The sequence below is a fragment of the Miscanthus floridulus genome, chromosome 8 (genome assembly GCF_019320115.1).
Source record: "Miscanthus floridulus cultivar M001 chromosome 8, ASM1932011v1, whole genome shotgun sequence".
Lineage (NCBI taxonomy): Eukaryota > Viridiplantae > Streptophyta > Magnoliopsida > Poales > Poaceae > Miscanthus > Miscanthus floridulus.
Window position 1 is genome coordinate 117,604,371 of NC_089587.1, and position 17,743 is coordinate 117,622,113.

Genomic DNA, 17,743 nt, shown 5'->3' on the forward strand with positions numbered 1-17,743 from the left:
AAAGAAATTATTTATTCTCCAGTTATTTTGAACCAACGTGATATTTAATTGGAGAAAAAGAGATTTTGACATGATTACGATGTTGTTATTTTCTAACCAACATTATTAATAACAATATCATAATTTTAACGATTTTATGCATTATCTTTATTTCTGCCCAACGGTGATGTAGATTTAGTGTATAAACAGTTGTATGTTTTAATTTTAACCAACATTGGAATCAAGGCATGCAATTGTTATTATTATTTGTGTTCTCACTCTATATGAATTGTGTTTTCAGACGGATACAACTTGATGTTGTTGTATCAAAGAGATCCCTACTCTCAAAGGTGACAACTACACGGAGTGGAAGAAAAAGATTAACCTAGCCTTTATCTTGGCTGAGGTGGACTGGGTAGTCATATCACCGTGTCCCACTGAGCCTATGGCACCGGTGAGGGAGACAAACGAGGTTGATGTCGCTTGGACAACTAGAGAGAGGAATTTTGCACCCCAAACGATGTCCTATGACCTTGAGCATAGGAAGTGGGTCATTGTCAACAAGAAATGTTTGGCTGTGATAAAGAACACGATTGAGTCTACAATTGTGGGCTCAATCCCAGAGTGTGACACGATCACTGAGTATCTCGATAGAATAAAGAGTCAGTTCACTTACTCTTCAAAGACATATGCTACCCAGCTGATAAAGCAGCTGGTGACATAAGAGAGCACATACTAAGGATGAGCAATTTGGCATCCAAGCTAAAACCAATGGATCTGGCTCTTAAGGAAGAGTTCCTTATCCATCTGATTTTTGCGTCCTTATCAAAGGAATTTGACACTTTTATTGTCAACTATAACATACAGCCCGAGAAGTGAGACTTAGAGAGGCTCATGACTATGTGTGCAAGAGGAGGAGAGAATGAAAGTTGCCAATGGTGGCACTATCAATTATGTGAAAGACAACAAGAAGAAGAAGAATAATGCTAACTCCTCCTCAAAGTCAAAGGGAAAGGGTCCCATGCTGCATCAGCCTCAGTAGAACAAGTTCACAGTAGAGAAATACCAGTGTCTCTATTGCAAAAAGACGGGACATTATAAGAAAGATTGTCCCGATTACTTAAAGATGATTATGGCAAAGAAAGGTGAGAACATTATTACGTTCATAAATGAATCTCTGTATGTACAATATTCAAAATCTACTTGGTGGATTGACTCAGGTGCAACTGTTCATGTTGCTAATTCCTTACAGGGATTTCGTTCGACGAGGACTACGCAAATAAGAGAAAGACATGTTAAAGTTGCAAATGGAATCCGAGCAGATGTTGAAGTCGTTGGCGATCTTTCTCTAGAGCTTGCTGATGGCTTCACACTTTTACTTAGAGATGTACTTTATGTTCTCTCTTTATAGAGAAACTTGATTAGTGTTTCATGCTTAGACAATGATGGATATGATTGCCATTTTATGAATGACAAATGTAAGATAACATTTAATAATGCATGTGTTGGTCTTGCTATCTTACAAAATGAACTTTATTTGTTATCACTACGTGATGATGTGAATGTTGTATGCGATGATGAAAACGTTGCGTGCGACAATGAGAATATATCCTCGTCTGCGGATATAAACAGAAAACGAAATAGAGCTCATGATGCGTCGTCGAAATTATGGCACTATCGTTTAGGCCATATTTCGAGGGGGGGAATAGAAAGACTAGTTAAGAATGATATTCTTCCTCCATTAGAGTTCTCAGATTTAGAATAATGCAGAGAATACATAAAAGAAAAGTATGTAAAGAAAATTAAGAAAGATGCCAAACGAAATGCAGGAATTTTACAGATTATTCACACAGACATCTGTGGTCCGTTTCCTGTAAAGAGTGTGGATGGTTATGATTCGTTCATAACATTCATAGATGATTACTCCCGTTACGGCTATATTTATCCAATTAAAGAAAGAATAGAAGCATTGCATAAATTTAAGATATTTAAGGCAGAAGTTGAAAACCAACACAATTTAAAGATTAAGATAGTCAGGTCCGACCATAGGGAGGAGTACTACGGTCGGCATACCCCATATAGCCAAGTTCCTGGACCTTTTACAAGGTTCTTACAGAAGAATGGCATAGTAGCCCAGTATTCTACACCGGACGAACCTCAGCAGAATGGAGTAGCTGATAGATGCAATCGCACCCTGATGGATATGGTGCGCAGTATGATAAGTTACTCCACCTTATCGTTGAGCCTGTTGATGGAGGCGTTAAAAACTGCCATTCATATTCTCAATTGAGTACCAAGTAAGTCGGTGCCCAAAACACCGTATGAGTTGTGGACAAGAAGAGTACCCTCACTAAGCCACTTACGTGTGTGGGAGAGTCCTGCTGAGGCTAAAGTATTTAACCCAAACATTGGGAAGCTAGATCCCAAAACAGTAAGTTATCATTTCATTGGCTACCTAGAAAAGTCAAAATGTTTTTGTTTGTACTGTCTAGACAGACATACAAAGTTTATGGAAACGAGACATGCTGTCTTCCTAGAGGATGAAATGATGAGGGAGAGCATAGTAGCTCGAGAAATTGACCTTGAACAGAAGCGGGTGTATGCCCCTACTCCAATGATTCATGAGCCATTTTTCTCACTACCTGCTATCGCTGCACCGACGGTGCAAGATACTTTGGTGCCAGCACCTGTTGTTATTCCGCCTATGACAACAATAAATGACGATGAGGAACCTGTTCTTCAGGATCCTATAGAACCTATTGCCACACATAAGGGGGAGCAACAACAACCTCAAACAGAAGATGTGCCAAATGTGGAGGCCCTAGAAGGTCTCAAAGAGTTAAAAAATCAGCTATTCCTGCTGATTATGAAGTATACTACATTGAGGATTTTCAAATAGAGGATGATCCCACCTCATTTGAAGAAGCCATGAGAAGTGATCATTCATCAAAGTGGCTTAAGGCCATAGAAAATGAAATGAAATCTATGAATGCCAATAAAGTTTGGGACTTGGAAATAATTCCTAAAGAAACCAAAACAATAGGCTGTAAATGGGTCTACAAAACAAAACTTGACTCTCAAAGGAATATAGAGGATATAAAGTGCGACTTGTGGCAAAAGGCTTTACGGAAAAAGAAGGGATTGATTACAATGAGACCCTCCAGTCTCATGTAAGGATTCCTTCAGAATCATAATGGCATTAGTGGCACATTACGATTTAGAATTACATCAGATGGATATAAAGACGGCATTTCTCAACGGGGACTTGGAGGAAAATGTTTACATGGCACAACCGAAAGGTTTTGTCATGGAAGAAAAAGAACGAATGGGATGCCGCCTAAAGAAATCCTTTTATAGATTAAAACAAGCTTCAAGACAGTGGTACTTGAAGTTTGATCAGATAATAAGGAATTTTGGGTTTAAAGAGAATATAGGGGACAATTGTGTCTATACAAAGTTTAAGAATAGAAAGTTTATCTTTTTTATCCTATATGTGAAAGATATCTTACTTGCTAGTAGTGATGTCAGTCTACTACTAGAGACAAAGAAGTTTTTGTCCTCAAAATTTGATATGAAAGATCTTGGTGAAGCTTCGTTCGTTCTAGGGATCGAGATTCACCGAGATAGAAGTAAAGGGGTATTAGGACTGTCACAAAAGCCATACATAGAAAAGATCTTAAAGAAATTCAATATACACAAATGTAGTCCCTCACCTACCCCTATAGTCAAGGGCGACAGATATGGGGATTTTTAATGCCCCAGGAATCAGTATGAGATCGATCAAATGAAAATGGCTCCATATGCTTCAGCTGTCGGAAGCTTGCAATATGCTCAAGTATGTACGCGCCCTGACTTGGCATTTGTTACCGGGTTACTTGGCAGGTTCCAGAGCAATCCTGGAATAGAACACTGGAAATTAGTAAAGAAAGTCTTGCGTTATTTGCAAGGAATGAAAAGCCTCATGATGACGTATAGAAGATCAGATTCACTCTATATAATGGGATATTTAGATTTTAATTATGCAGGAGATGATAGAAAATCTACGTCTGGATATGTATTCACTCTCGCTAGGGGAGCTATTTCATAAAAAAGCTCAAAGCAAACTGTCACTACATCGTACACAATGTATGTCGAGTTTGTAGCGTGTTATGAGACATCGGGGCAGGTGAACTAGCTAAAGAAGTTCACACCCGAATTGAAGGTGGTTGACGATATCTATGAACCACTTAAGTTATACTGCGATAATAATCCGGTAGTACAGTATGCTCACAACAATAAGTCAAGTGGTGCTGCCAAACACATTGACATAAAGTATTATGTTGTGAAAGATAAAGTCCGGGATCATGTCATAAGTCTTGAGCATATAAGTACCAAAAAGATGCTCACGGATCCACTTACAAAAGGCTTACCACCCAACGTGTTCAAAGAACATATATAATTTCTGGACAAAAGAAGGCCCAAAGTTAAGTATCTATTTTTCAGAACAGAGTGGTGTGTTGTAGTTGTTAAATCTATCGGCAATTGATCGTGACGATGAAACATGCTTTTATGCGCTAATCTGTAATGGAATGAACAAAAGGAAATGATATGAAATTAAAAGATGAAAGGAGATCAAGGGGAGATTGTTAGATTGATTTCTAATCCCAAACTGTGCCCAACGACCCAGTTGGGCCTTTGATCCGCGCCCTGATCGGGCGCGCCTAGCCCACTATGGCTGGAGGGCCCCTGTCACACTGCGCAATATATATAGGTGGGGGCTGACGGCTCGGTGTATGAGGTTCGCCTGAGCCGAGCTCCCCACCGATAAACCCTAACCCGATCTAGAGGGTGCGCAGCCAGTGACCGAAAGCACCACCACCACTGCACTGCGCCGCCACCAGCCTTCACCGTCGGTCGTCACTGCCCATCACCATTACTGTCCTCACCGACCGTCGCTGCCCTCGCACAGACACCGACACAATGACCATGGCCGATGTCTCTGGATCGAAGGCCTACGATGGTCGGTAACCTAGCACTACTCCTCCGTCTAATCTCTGTCTAGTTTACGTACTAGGACATGTCATCCATTTACAAGATATACCCGACTAGATCTATGACTATGTGATCATAATAGATCATAACACGTCCAGCCTCGGTGGCCGCGTGCTGGAGCTCCGCGTTGGACGGCATGAGGACGGAGCAAGTAGCACGGCGGCGGGGAAGGAAATGCTGAAGCAGGCCCAAGTGGTTTGCTCTGTTCCATTATCCATCCATCGACTAGCAGCTTGTTCGGTTGGCTGGTTCGTATCATTGCTGGTTCGTGAAGAAGTACTGCTGGCTAGTTTGTGTATAAGAAAAATACTGTTCCAGCTAGAAATTTACGATCGTTTACGACAAGCCACAGCCAAACGAACAAGCTGTAGGCACCTGAATAACCGTTGCAATACTTCGGGGGCCAAGTTCGGGGCCGCCAACCTGACGAGCTGCCTCAGAGCTGTCTCCCTGCACCGTGCAAAGCAACAGCAAGGCAAAACACAGCAGGGCAACACCCATATCATCCACAGCTTTTAAGTTCACGGCAGAATCAATGAATCGCATGAAATGCTCTGACATTTCAACGAAAGGACTAGCAGTTAAGGTTTTAGTTTAGGCCACGATTTACTAATCGATTTCGATTGACAGGGAAAGAAGTGAAACACATGCGGACTATAGGTAGCACTACCGGAATCGCAAGCTTTGCCTAGTGCCAAGAACTTTGCCGAGTTTTTACATCTCGGGCACTCGGCAAAGGCTGTCTTTGTCGAGTGCCCAAACTCGAACACTCGACAACGATACGACCCTCGGCAAAGCTGGTCTTTGCTGAGTGCTCAGGGTCGGCACTCGGCAAAGACGTCCTCTTTGCCGAGTGCTCGTCTTTGCCGAGTGCTTAGACATGCCACTCGACAAAGACTTTATTTGCCGAGTGTCAACGTCTCACACTTAGCAAATTTTGGCCCGCCGTTAAACCAGCCTGCCGCCGTCAGCTCTTTGCTGAGTGTACAAATGCAACACTCGGCAAAGAGGCTCTTTGCCGAGTGTCAAAAGTAGACACTCGGCAAAGTACAATTTTTTTTTGACTCCTGCACTTCAAAAATGTTCATCTCTCCACATACCACATGTGGTACTCCATGCTTAAGTTTGGTGTATTTTTGAATTTATTTGCTATATTTAACTAATTAATTTCATTTCAAGCAATTTTTTGAATTAAGTTAAATTTGAACCGCAAGTGATTCAAATATTTAGAAAAAATGAGTATAAAATTGATTTCATGTTATTCAACCCAGTTTGAGGCCTTACCTATAAGATTATAAGGGGTTTCGAACATCTTATTTTGGAAACACGACCCCGAGCATGTGGTTGAATAATTTTTAAATTCTATAAAAAGCAAAGAAAGTCCGAAAATCATGAAATTTGATAAGATGTCATGATATCATATGTGGAGGCTGTGGTAAAAATTGAGAAGGTGTCACATAAGTTGTAACGTACATTGCTTACAAACCGAAACATCTCCGAAGAAGTTTATTTCATGATTGTTGAGAATGATATGGTAAGATTTGGAGTGAAAGTAACGGTCGAGTTGTGGTTTGACTCCGAAACATTTTGTATAGCCAATAGACATCAAAGATCGTGTCATGTTAAATTTTAGTGATTTTTTTGGATCCATTTGATAATTTAATTTTTAATTGCAATTATATAAATGGAATTTGAGCTATAACTACATGAAATCATGGTCTATTTTTCGCTGAAGCATCAAATTTGCATTGTTGAGTGAATTTAACAAGGTATTTTCAAAGTGTATTGGAACAAATTTGGAAAAAACGGTTAAGGAAAAGTGAAAGGACATAGAAAAGTTTTTTAAAAAAAATATCTTTGCCGAGTGTCCTAGGGTTAGCACTCGGCAAAGTATAGTCTTTGCCGAGTGCCTTATCGGCTTGACTCTCGGCAAAGATTTTTAATGTTTTTTTTAAAAAAAATCCCGGCTTTGCCGAGTGTCGGATCCCGGACACTCGGCAAAGGCCTGACCGAAGACTTAACTGGCATGGCCGAGACTCACTCACGCACGTACGCACACTCCCGTCCCCTCGCTCCCTCACCGCCCCTGCCAGCGCCGCCCCCCGCCCTGCCCGTCATCCTCGCGCCGCCGCGCCTTCTCCCGCGCTGCCCCGTTCGTGCCCGCCGGCCGCGGCCCCGAAGCTGCCTCCACCGGCAAAGTTTGGCCCGCCGGCCGCCCCCGTCACCGCCCTGCATGCCACCCCGCCCGCAACGCCGTGCCTGTGCGCCGCCCCGCGCGCGCGCGCCCGCCCACGCCGGCCGCTCCCGCGGGCGGCCCGCTGCCTGGACTCGTCTCGCCCGCACCCGTCGCCCGTCTCCGCGCGCCGATGACGCAGGCTCTCGCGGCTGGACCCCGGCGTCCCGCACCCGGCGCCCTCCCCCGTGCACCGACGACGCAGGCTTCGGCGCCCGGCCTCCTGCGCAGTACCTAGGTAATCCATTGTTCATCTCTTTCATGTTCCCTTTGTCTGATAGAAATAAGGTAAAAGGTTCCATGCTGCAGAACATTGGTGTTTCGAATTGCCTCATTCCTAGTTCCCCTGGAGTGAAATGTTGTAATATCATTTTATCTGTCTGTAGAATGTAGTTTCATTGAATTCATATTCATACTGAGATCAAGTGCAAAAAAAAAGCTTTCACTAGTAGAGTGATCGATGCATAATTTTTTAAGTTTAGCTTTCACTAGTTAGGTAAAATCCTAAAGCTTGGCGTGATACAGCAGCCCCGTTAACCTTTTTGCCGGCAATAGGCAAGTGACTTAGTGGAAGAAATTTTAGAAGGGGGAAAGCATGAGAAATTGCTACAACGACAAATCAAAAGCAAAACCACTTAAACAACATTTAAAGGTAGACGTGTTGACTATTGTATTTGTTTTATTTTTATTCGATAGGCATTGACCTAGCTGTCAGAAAAGCTACAGATGTGTTGCAGGTCTACAAATACAGACAGGAAGGACTTGAACAAAGCAGTCAAAAATATCTAACCGTTTTATTTTCAAACTTGTGAAAGCAACCGATCCTGACATAGTAATATCTAACCGTTTTATTTTCAAACTTGTGACCCACGCTTGCTTGCTTCACGGTAACTTGCATGCTAATGCAAATCAGTACGCAGTTTTCAGTCACTATTTGTTTTTATTATAGACTCCTACAGGGAGTCAAGGACTAGCATATATAGCGACCTATGGTCCTGCAAAACGCTTTCGTATTTATGGATGGATGGATGCATAATACCAACAGGCTGGCTGACTGGTTCTGTCACGCACTCAAGGTGCAGGCTATTAATTGGAATGGTTGATCGATTCATACACTCGATCGATCGATGATCATCTTGTCAAAGATTCCGTCGAGAAAAAAGGGCAAATCATCGACGATCGATGGCTGACCGTACGTACCTAGGTAGAGGCGCACGGCGTCGACGTAGGAGCAGTTCCTGACGACGCCTCGCTCCGGGTCGTGGGAAATGTAGCAGTCGGCGATCAGGGTGGACTGCACCGCGGTGACGCCGGCGAAGAACACCATGGCCGCCGATCCCTGCTAGTACGTACTAGCTGATTGAGCTCTGCGGCGCGCAAACACACCTTGCAGTTGGTTTATGTCACAAGCACAAACGTAGCATGGACGACCTGCAAGGCTGCAATGCCGCAGGAAGCAGATCCCTGCTTTGTTTGCAAACTACAGTATTTTCTTTTCTTTTCTTTTTCCTTTCCCTTTTGCTGCAGTAGTCACAATCTTTTTGTCAAGGAATTGGGATTGATTTCAAACAAGAAACAGCCACAAATAAAACACACACGGTGCAACTGAATAATCCTAGCTAGGCAGCTGGTTCAACTTTCTGAAACAGATGAAGCTTCACGTATATACTCTGCGATGTGGGATACAGTAGAAAGGAACTACCCAAGTGCTGGTGGGTGGCTTGAACCCTTGCTTGCGACCAATTGGTCAAAACCAGCAGCACTGTGTCGGTTGGCTTGACCCAGCCATTCACTTGGTGCACACTGATGATGGAGTATATATATTATTACATGATTCATGGTTGGATGGACTTATTAAACTGCACTTGATGCCTTTCCTGCTGTATCATATCGTTTCAATGCGAGCTACTTATTACCCTTGCCAGTTCAGTAGTGCTGTTTGACCATCCTAGCTAATGGCACTGAGAGGTAGTACTTAGGAATCACTCCTAAGCTATTTCCATTCCCAGTGCGCCCAAACCTTAACGTAATTCATAAGTAAAAAAATCGTGCGCCCAAACCTTAACGTAATTCATATGAAACTGTGTGATTATATATGTAGTAGTAGTAGGAGGAGGAGGAGGAGCAGTAGGACTAGTGGTGGTGGTAGTAGCAGTAGTTGTGATTATATATGTTTATATGAATGTGAATCCAATGCATATGCATATGTGGTTATCGGCCATCGTGTTGTATGTTTTTTTTGCAGGTTTTAGAAACCTCACCGTGTAGGAGAGGTTCTGTCAAAATTTTCAATTAAGCCCGTATGTTCTTTTTTTTGTAAAGAAGAGCCCGTTGGAGCCGAGCCGGAGTACCTCAGCGACCCCGATCGTATTCCTCGCCACTGCGGGTCTGCCTACACCGCGTTGCCTTGCCACTGCACCGACCCGCCATGGCCCCGCTAGCCTGACTCCACCACCACCCAAGGTATAACCCCTCTTTCCGTATCATGTTCGTAGATCACATAACCAAGTTAGGTGCCTCCCGTTCGAAAGGGATATGGTTGGAAGTATGTAGATCTTTGCATATCTATAACCGTATGTGTTTTGAATTGTCCACATTTTTTGACAGCCCGAGGATGCATAGATGGGGTTAGTTTTCATGGTCTACTCCGATCCGAGACAGAGTTTCGGCATCATCTCCTTGTTTTTCTCCGGATACACAATCTCCCTACCGGGACGTGTATTTGGAGAAGAGCGGGGAGGTGCTGCCGAAATTCTGTCTCGGGTAGGAGTAGAGCATGGAAACTAACCTCATCTACGCATTCTCGGGTGGGATTAGGACCTATCTTCACCTATTAGATAGTAGGATCCTCATGTAGATGCAATGGATTCTTATATTACTCGCGTATATGGTAAAGGATGGATGACCGTGAGTGGATGTACACTAGCCAGAAGGGTTATGGAGACTGGACTGATGAATGGATGAAGAAGACCAATACTTTCTTGGAAGCAGCATTTCGGGAGGCTAAAGAAATGGATAAAGTTTGGTGTCCCTGCAGCGAGTGTGAGAACAGGCGTAAACAAACAAAGGTGGACATGGGTAAACATCTTGGCAAGTATGGATTTATGGCAGACTATACCTGGTGGACCCTCCATGGTGAAGGACATAGGAGAGATGAGGTCGTGAGACAACACATCGAGGATCTTGATGCTGATGGCGGGGTAGGAGACATGTTAGGTGACTATCATAAAGCACACTTCGGTGAAGGACGTAGGGATGAGGAGCCAGAGGCAACCGCAAAGGCGTATTACGACATGTTGTCTGCGGCACAGAAACCCCTTCACAGCCAGGCAAAGGTCTCTCAACTAGATGCCATTGGACGCCTTATGGCTTTCAAGTCCCAGTGCCACCTGAGTCGAGACGCCTTTGATGCTATGCTGACAGTTTTTGGCACTTTGCTTCCGGAAGGTCACATTCTGGCAAGGAACATGTATGAGTCACGGAGACTCCTCCGTGTACTTAAGATGCCATATGAGCAGATACATGCTTGTCCAAAGGGGTGCATCTTATTTAGGAATGCAGAAGCTAAGCACTGTCCAAAGTGTAAATCCTCTAGGTTCCTTGAGGTAGACTATGGTGATGGTCTCAAGAGGCAGCTTGACATCCCCACGAAAATCCTACGGTACCTTCCATTTGTACCGAGGATCCAACGGCTATACATGATCGAGGAGTCCGCGAAACAGATGACATGGCACAAAAATGGACGTCGATACAATATAGATAAGATGGTCTATCCTTCCGATGGTGAATCATGGAAACATTTTGATGACATTCATCGTGAGAAAGCTCTAGAGGCCCGTAATGTCCGTGTTGCGCTGGCAACAGATGGGTTCAATCCTTATGGAATGATGGCTGCCCCCATACACTTGTTGGCCCATGTTCGTTATCCCGCTCAATCTCCTCCCGGCATCATCTTTCAACGGCAAAACATATTCTTGTCGTTGATAATTCCTGAACACCTGGGGAATAGTATGGGTGTGTTCATGGAGCCTATGATTGATGAATTGCTCAATGCTTGGGACGAAGGGGTATGGACATATGACCGAGCTACAAAGAGAAGCTTCAAGATGCATGTTTGGTACCACTTTTCCCTGCATGACTTCCTGGCATATGGAATATTCTGTGGCTAGTGTGTTCACGACAAGTTCCCATGGCCAGTATGCAAGATAGCTCTGAAGTTTATTTGGTTGAAGAAGGGTGGCAAGTATTCCTCGTTTGACAAACATCGACAATTCCTCCCTCTTGACCATGCATTCAGACAAGACACCAAGAACTTTATGAAAGGCCTCGAAGTTATAGACCCTCCACCGGTGATGATGACAGGTGTCGTGGTCCGAGCTCAGATAGATGCTCTCGAGGTCAATGAAGTAGAAGGTGGTTTTGTGGGATATGGCGAGCAACATGCATGGACTCACAAGTCGGGCTTGGAGAGGCTCCCCTATTTTGATGACCTTCTTCTTCCACATAACATTGATATAATGCACACTGAAAACAATATCGCTGAGGCACTTTGGGGAACAATCATGGACACTAATAAGTCAAAGGACAACGTTAAGGCTAGAGTGGATCTGGCAATGTTATGCGACAGACCAAAGCAAGAGATGCAACCTCCTAGAAATGGCAAGAAATGGACTAGGCCTAAGGCCGAATTCATGTTAAGCAGGCCCCAAAGGAGGGAAGTACTAGAATTGTTCTAAACGTTAATGTTCCCTGATGGGTATGCAGCGAATCTGAGGAGGGGAGTGAACTTATCTACTATACGAATCAATGGGCTCAAGAGTCATGACTACCACATATGGCTTGAGTGGCTTCTTCCGGTGATGGTTCGAGGCTATGTCCCAGATCATGTCAAGCAAGTGCTGGCAGAGTTGAGCTATTTCTTCCGCCAGCTTTGTGCTAAGGAGTTATCTCAGGCCATGGTTGCAGACATGGAAAAAATGGCACCTATGTTGCTCTGTAAGCTGGAGAAGATATTTCCACTAGGCTTCTTTAATCCGATGCAGCATTTGATTTTGCACCTCCCATATGAGGCACGAATGGGGGGCCTGTGTAGGGCCGTTGGTGCTATTCAATTGAGAGAACCCTAATGGTTGTTCGAAAGAAATGTAGAAATAAATGCAAGATTGAAGCTTCCATCGCAGAGGCATCGATTCTGGAGGAGGTGTCAACCTTCACAACAACATACTATGGTGACAACCTTCCTAGCGTGCATAATCCACCCCCTCATTACAGTGCTGGGGAAAATGAATCGAACCTCAGCCTTTTCCGAGGGCAACTCGGAAGTGCAAGTGGTAAGACCCTCAAGACCTTGAGTCGTGAAGAGTGGCACACTATCATGCTATATGTACTGACCAACCTCGAAGAAGTGGAGCCGTACATGGGGTAAGTCACTATTTTCAACAAACTTGTTCTCGACTAGTCACTATTCTGCATCCAACCCCCTTATTTCTCGTCGGTACAGGGAATTTACTCATGAATTCTGGCATCGATCAAGGGCGCCTACCCCACGGGAATTTCACACCCTTCTTAAACGGGATGCGGAAAATGGAAATCCCAATTTCATTTCTTGGTTCAAATGCAAGGTACGTTCTAATTTAGCTCGTACTTAGTTTGACATTACAAGTTGCTCGTACGTGCGAATGATATAACGAACTACCCTGCTTGAGCATGCAGGGTCAAACCGATGCATCTATGAGCGCCGAGTTGAGTCAGGTTGCCGGTGGCTGTGCCTTTAGGGTCATGTCATTTACCGGTTATGACGTGAATGGATATCGCTTTCACACAACAAGACACGAGCAGAGTCGGCCCAATCGAAGAACCATAAATACCAGAGTTTTCACGCCCGCCCTTGATGGGCTCGATTATTATGGAAGAGTTGAAGAAATATATGAACTCACGTTTCATGGCCGCAAACCTCTTAATCCTATCATATTTAAATGCCATTGGTTTGATCCTAAAAAAATAAGATGGACCCCTAATCTTGGGCTAGTCAAAATTCGACAGGATTCCAAGTACCCAGGAGACGATGTCTATATCGTGGCTCAACAGGCCACACAAGTTTATTATCTCCCATGGGCGTGCCAAGACGACCCGCATCTTAAGGGTTGGGATGTTGTGAACAAGGTATCGCCACACAGTAAACTACCTGTCCCAAACAATGAAGATTACAACTTTGACCCAAACACATATGACGGAGAGTTCTTTCAAGAAGAGGGGCTACAAGGGAGCTTTGTGATAGACATAACCGATCCGGTCAGAATGAAGTAGACAATGAAAGGGTTGATGATGAGGACGATGGGGATGAGGTTCAAAATGTGAAGGACTTAGAATTACTTCGGCGATTAGAATTAGGCAATGACAGTGATGACAACATTGCTCCTCCGGATGGTCATGATATCAACATGGAAGTAGACATGCATGATAGTGATGATGAGACTTATGATCCAGCTAATGCCGATCATGATGATTATTTCTAAGACATGTAATATTATGTTACCTTCTAATTATGTTTTGTTCATTTTGCAATACATCTTATTTATTTTACATCTCTTTCTAATTATGTTTTATTCATTTTGTATCTCTTTGTAATTACAGGTGATTGAACAAAGATGCCAGGCGGCGGGGGTCTCTTAAGGAGTTTAAGGAAAGTAAAGTCGAAATACAAGAGGGTGGAGGAGGTAGCTCCTCCGCCACCTCCAAAGAAAGGCAGGGGTCCAGGTAGCAGAGGCCGAGGTCATTAGGCTCCTCCGCTATAGAGGCAAGATGAGGAGGTGCAGGAGGAGTCTGAGGAGGAGGAGGTGCCTGAGGAGCACGAGGAGGCGGTGGAGGAGGAGGAGGAGGTGCCTGAGGAGCACGAGGAGGCGGTGGAGGACGAGGAGGAGGAGGAGGACGAGGCTGAGGAGGCAGCGGGGGGTTCCTCTTCCTGTGGTGCGGTGGCAGGGGGCTCCTCTTCCTCTGGCACGACTAAACTCTATCAGCGAGGTCCCTCACAACTCCTGAAGCGACCGATACCTCTTGAGAGACGCCAGATGGTTCGACCCAGTGGTTCAAAGTAAGTAACTTTACATGCTATCACTATTTTCTCATTTGTTATGTTGAAACTAATATTTTTTCTTGATCACTTGGGCAGGGGTTTTGTGATTATGGGTGCAGGTGGTCACGTACGCCATCCCAATGGCGTTCTTGGTCTTTTGTGCAAGACACACTTCCCTGGCCTTGTTGACTTTGCCGGAGTGCGGCAGCCGGCCTGGACGTTTGCCCACTACGCCGTCTACACAAATGCATATGATCGGGATGGTAGGATCTACGACCACAAGGCAGAACGGGTGATTAAGGAGCTGTGGGTAAGTCTTCGTCTCACTACACTGCTCAATTCATCGTATTCATTGGACATTCTTCAAATAATGATAGGATACATTGCGTCTACATACAGGATTTCTTCAGATGCGAGCTGGGATGGGAGGTGGCAGTGAGGGCGGCGGCTAACAAAGCTTGTCACAAACTCGTGGGTGACATGCACTACGAGGCGCGCCTCCAGGCCGTCGTGACATACAACGCGACCTTCGAGTTTAGGAAGGTCACGAAAAAAGAGGCAAGAAAGGAGACGCTGACCAAGGAACAATACATGAAGGTAAATATATAAGATTAATACTGATTTTTTCTAAGATTAAATAAGCTTAATTTGATCTACATATACTTGATGTCGTGTAGGTGGTTCCGTGGTGGTGCACTGGGCACGAAGACTGCTAGGAGGCAATGGTGGACAAGTGGTGCAGCCCCGAGTGGTGGGAGACACACAACGCTTGCCGGGTGCGGCGTTTGATGATGCCTGGTGCACCACACCATCAAGGCAACCTTTGCCTCCTGGCCTACGCAACTAAATGGGTATGCTGAATCCATTTCTTTATTCTAAAGCTCAACTATGCAAATTTCTAATCATCCTGCTATTTCTTTCGCAGTCGGCGTCACATGGTGGCGCGCCCGTCTCCCAGTTCGAGGCGTGGGTAATGGCCCACAAGGGCAGGCGACGTCCGACGTCCACTACAACCCGGAGGACCCGCCCGAGGCGTACAACAACTCGTCCGTCCACACCTGCCTCACTGAGTACACAGCGATGGCAAGGGAGGTCCATGGGCCAGAGTACGATCCCACCTCTGAGGACCTTGATGGAGAAGTTGTCATAAGGTTGGGAGGAGGGAAGAAGCACGGGCGGTACTGGATTGGCGACAGCGCAATCGACCCGACCCATACTAGGTCTCTCTCCGAGATTCGAGCAAGGAGCACGAGCTCGAGCCCGGCCATACGCACATGTCCGGACTATACACAACACACGGTGCAGGCACTCAAGGTTATTTCTGTTTTATTCGTCGTTCATTGATTTTTACATACCTTTGCTTTGCGTTGTATCATTGGGGTGAAATATTGTAGGCCGAGGTGGCGGAAGAGAGGAGGCGACGGGAGGAGGCTGAGGCGAGGGCTGAGGAGGATCGGTGGAGGATGGAGCAGATGTTTCAGTATATTTAAGGTCTTGGAGCTTACTCAGGCTATGTTCCGCCACCGATGATATTCACTCCACCAAATGATCCTGCTGTCACTCCTGTGAGTTTCTCTACCTTAAATCTAAATGTGAATATGGATATGGATATATGAATGTGAATCCAAATGATAGGTTGAGACAAATGCACCATGATATGTGAATATGCATATGTGGTTGTCGGTCATCGTACCGTTGTTTTGTTGTAGGTTTTGGACACCTCACCGTGCAAGGGAGGTGCTGCCGAAATTTCGAACTGACACTAATATGTTGCTTTTTTCAAGTTTTTAGAACCTACCTTAAATCTTGTCTCACACATGCAATCACTTCTCTTTTGTGCAGGGGCAATCGGTGGCGTCGAATGATGTTCATGGCACACCTCCAGCTCAAGGCACACCTCCATCGCAGTGGGACCGGTGGAGTGGCCGTCAACAATAGAGGTAGATGGACTTGTGCTTGTGATGCTTATTTGTGAATGGTGGCACTTGTGGCGGCACTTGAATGATATTTGTGGACTATGTGATACTTGTGGACAACTTATGATGATATTTGTCATGGTTATGGATTATATGTAATGGCTGTGTGATATATGTGATTGTTGTGTGATATGTGATATATATGTGATGGTTGTGTGATATATGTATGTGTGGATGCAATAAACAAAAAAATGCAAAAAAATGCAAATTTCCTAGCTATGCCGAGTGCAATCACCAAGCACTCGGCAAAGCTGGGAAGTTTGCCGAGGGCTACGGTCATTGCACTCGACAAAGGCAGGGAGGCTTTGTCGAGTGCTATCGCCGTTACACTCGGCAAAGGCAGGGAGGCTTTGCCGAGTGCCACTAGTAAGGCACTCGGCAAAGCCTCCCTGCCTTTGCCGAGTGCCGCCCATTAGCCACTCAGCAAAGCGGCCACCTTTGCCGAGTGTAGAAGGACTGACACTCGGCAAAGAGGGCGGGCTTTGCCGAGTGACATCCGTCAGGCGCTCGGCAAAGCGACTGTCACCGTCAATTGGCACCGTCAGGCAACTTTTCTTTGCCGAGTGGTTTACGGGCACTCGGCAAAGCCTTTGTCGAGTGCTCGGCAAAAGACACTCGGCAAAGAGGCCTTTGCCGTCACTGGCTTTGCCGAGGGTTACACTCGGCAAAGGCTTTGCCGAGTGTATATGGAGATTTGCCGAGTGTCACAGGCACTCGGCAAAGAGCCTGAGTCCGGTAGTGTAGCTTCGTTGAATCACGTGTGATCAAAACGTGACAAAGGTGGGACTTGGGAGGGTTCGATTCAAACTTCAAACCCCGAACCAGCTTTTGCAAATTGATGGAGCCATGGAAGAGGAATTCATCCCAGAACGTATCCGGACCAAGGAAATTTTTATCGGCCGAAAGTCATGGATTTTTCCAGAATATCGTCTCTATTGGTGGGGCCCGATAAAAATAGGTATCGGCCAATTTTCTGGCTTTTTCCTCTTCCCGCGCAGATGGGCCCAAACTTCCCACACGACAGTCCAACAGCGCCTCCCAGCCCACAAAATCCCCCAAACCCTAGAAATCCAATCGTAATCCCATTTGTTCCCTCACGCAGGCACAGACGCGCTCATAGCGCTGCCACCGCCATAGCCTGGACCCACGAGGCCACGAATCCACCCCGTGGTGCCACACGGAGTCGACGAACGGCGGGTACGTGTGCTGGCGTGCGGCAGCACCACCGCCGCGAACTGCTCCTCGAGCGCCCATCGCGGCAGGGGACCTGCTGGTGAGCTTGACGCCTGCAGCAGTTCAGCACTCCAGAGTCAAGTTTGGTGTGTTTTCTCTTTTCTACTCAAGGATTTAACTTTCTTGCCAGCAATAGATGGTAGATGGTAGAAAAGTGCAGTGGTGGTTTGCTAGCTGAATAATTAGTGCTGAATCATTCTAGGATGTTGTTTGAGTACA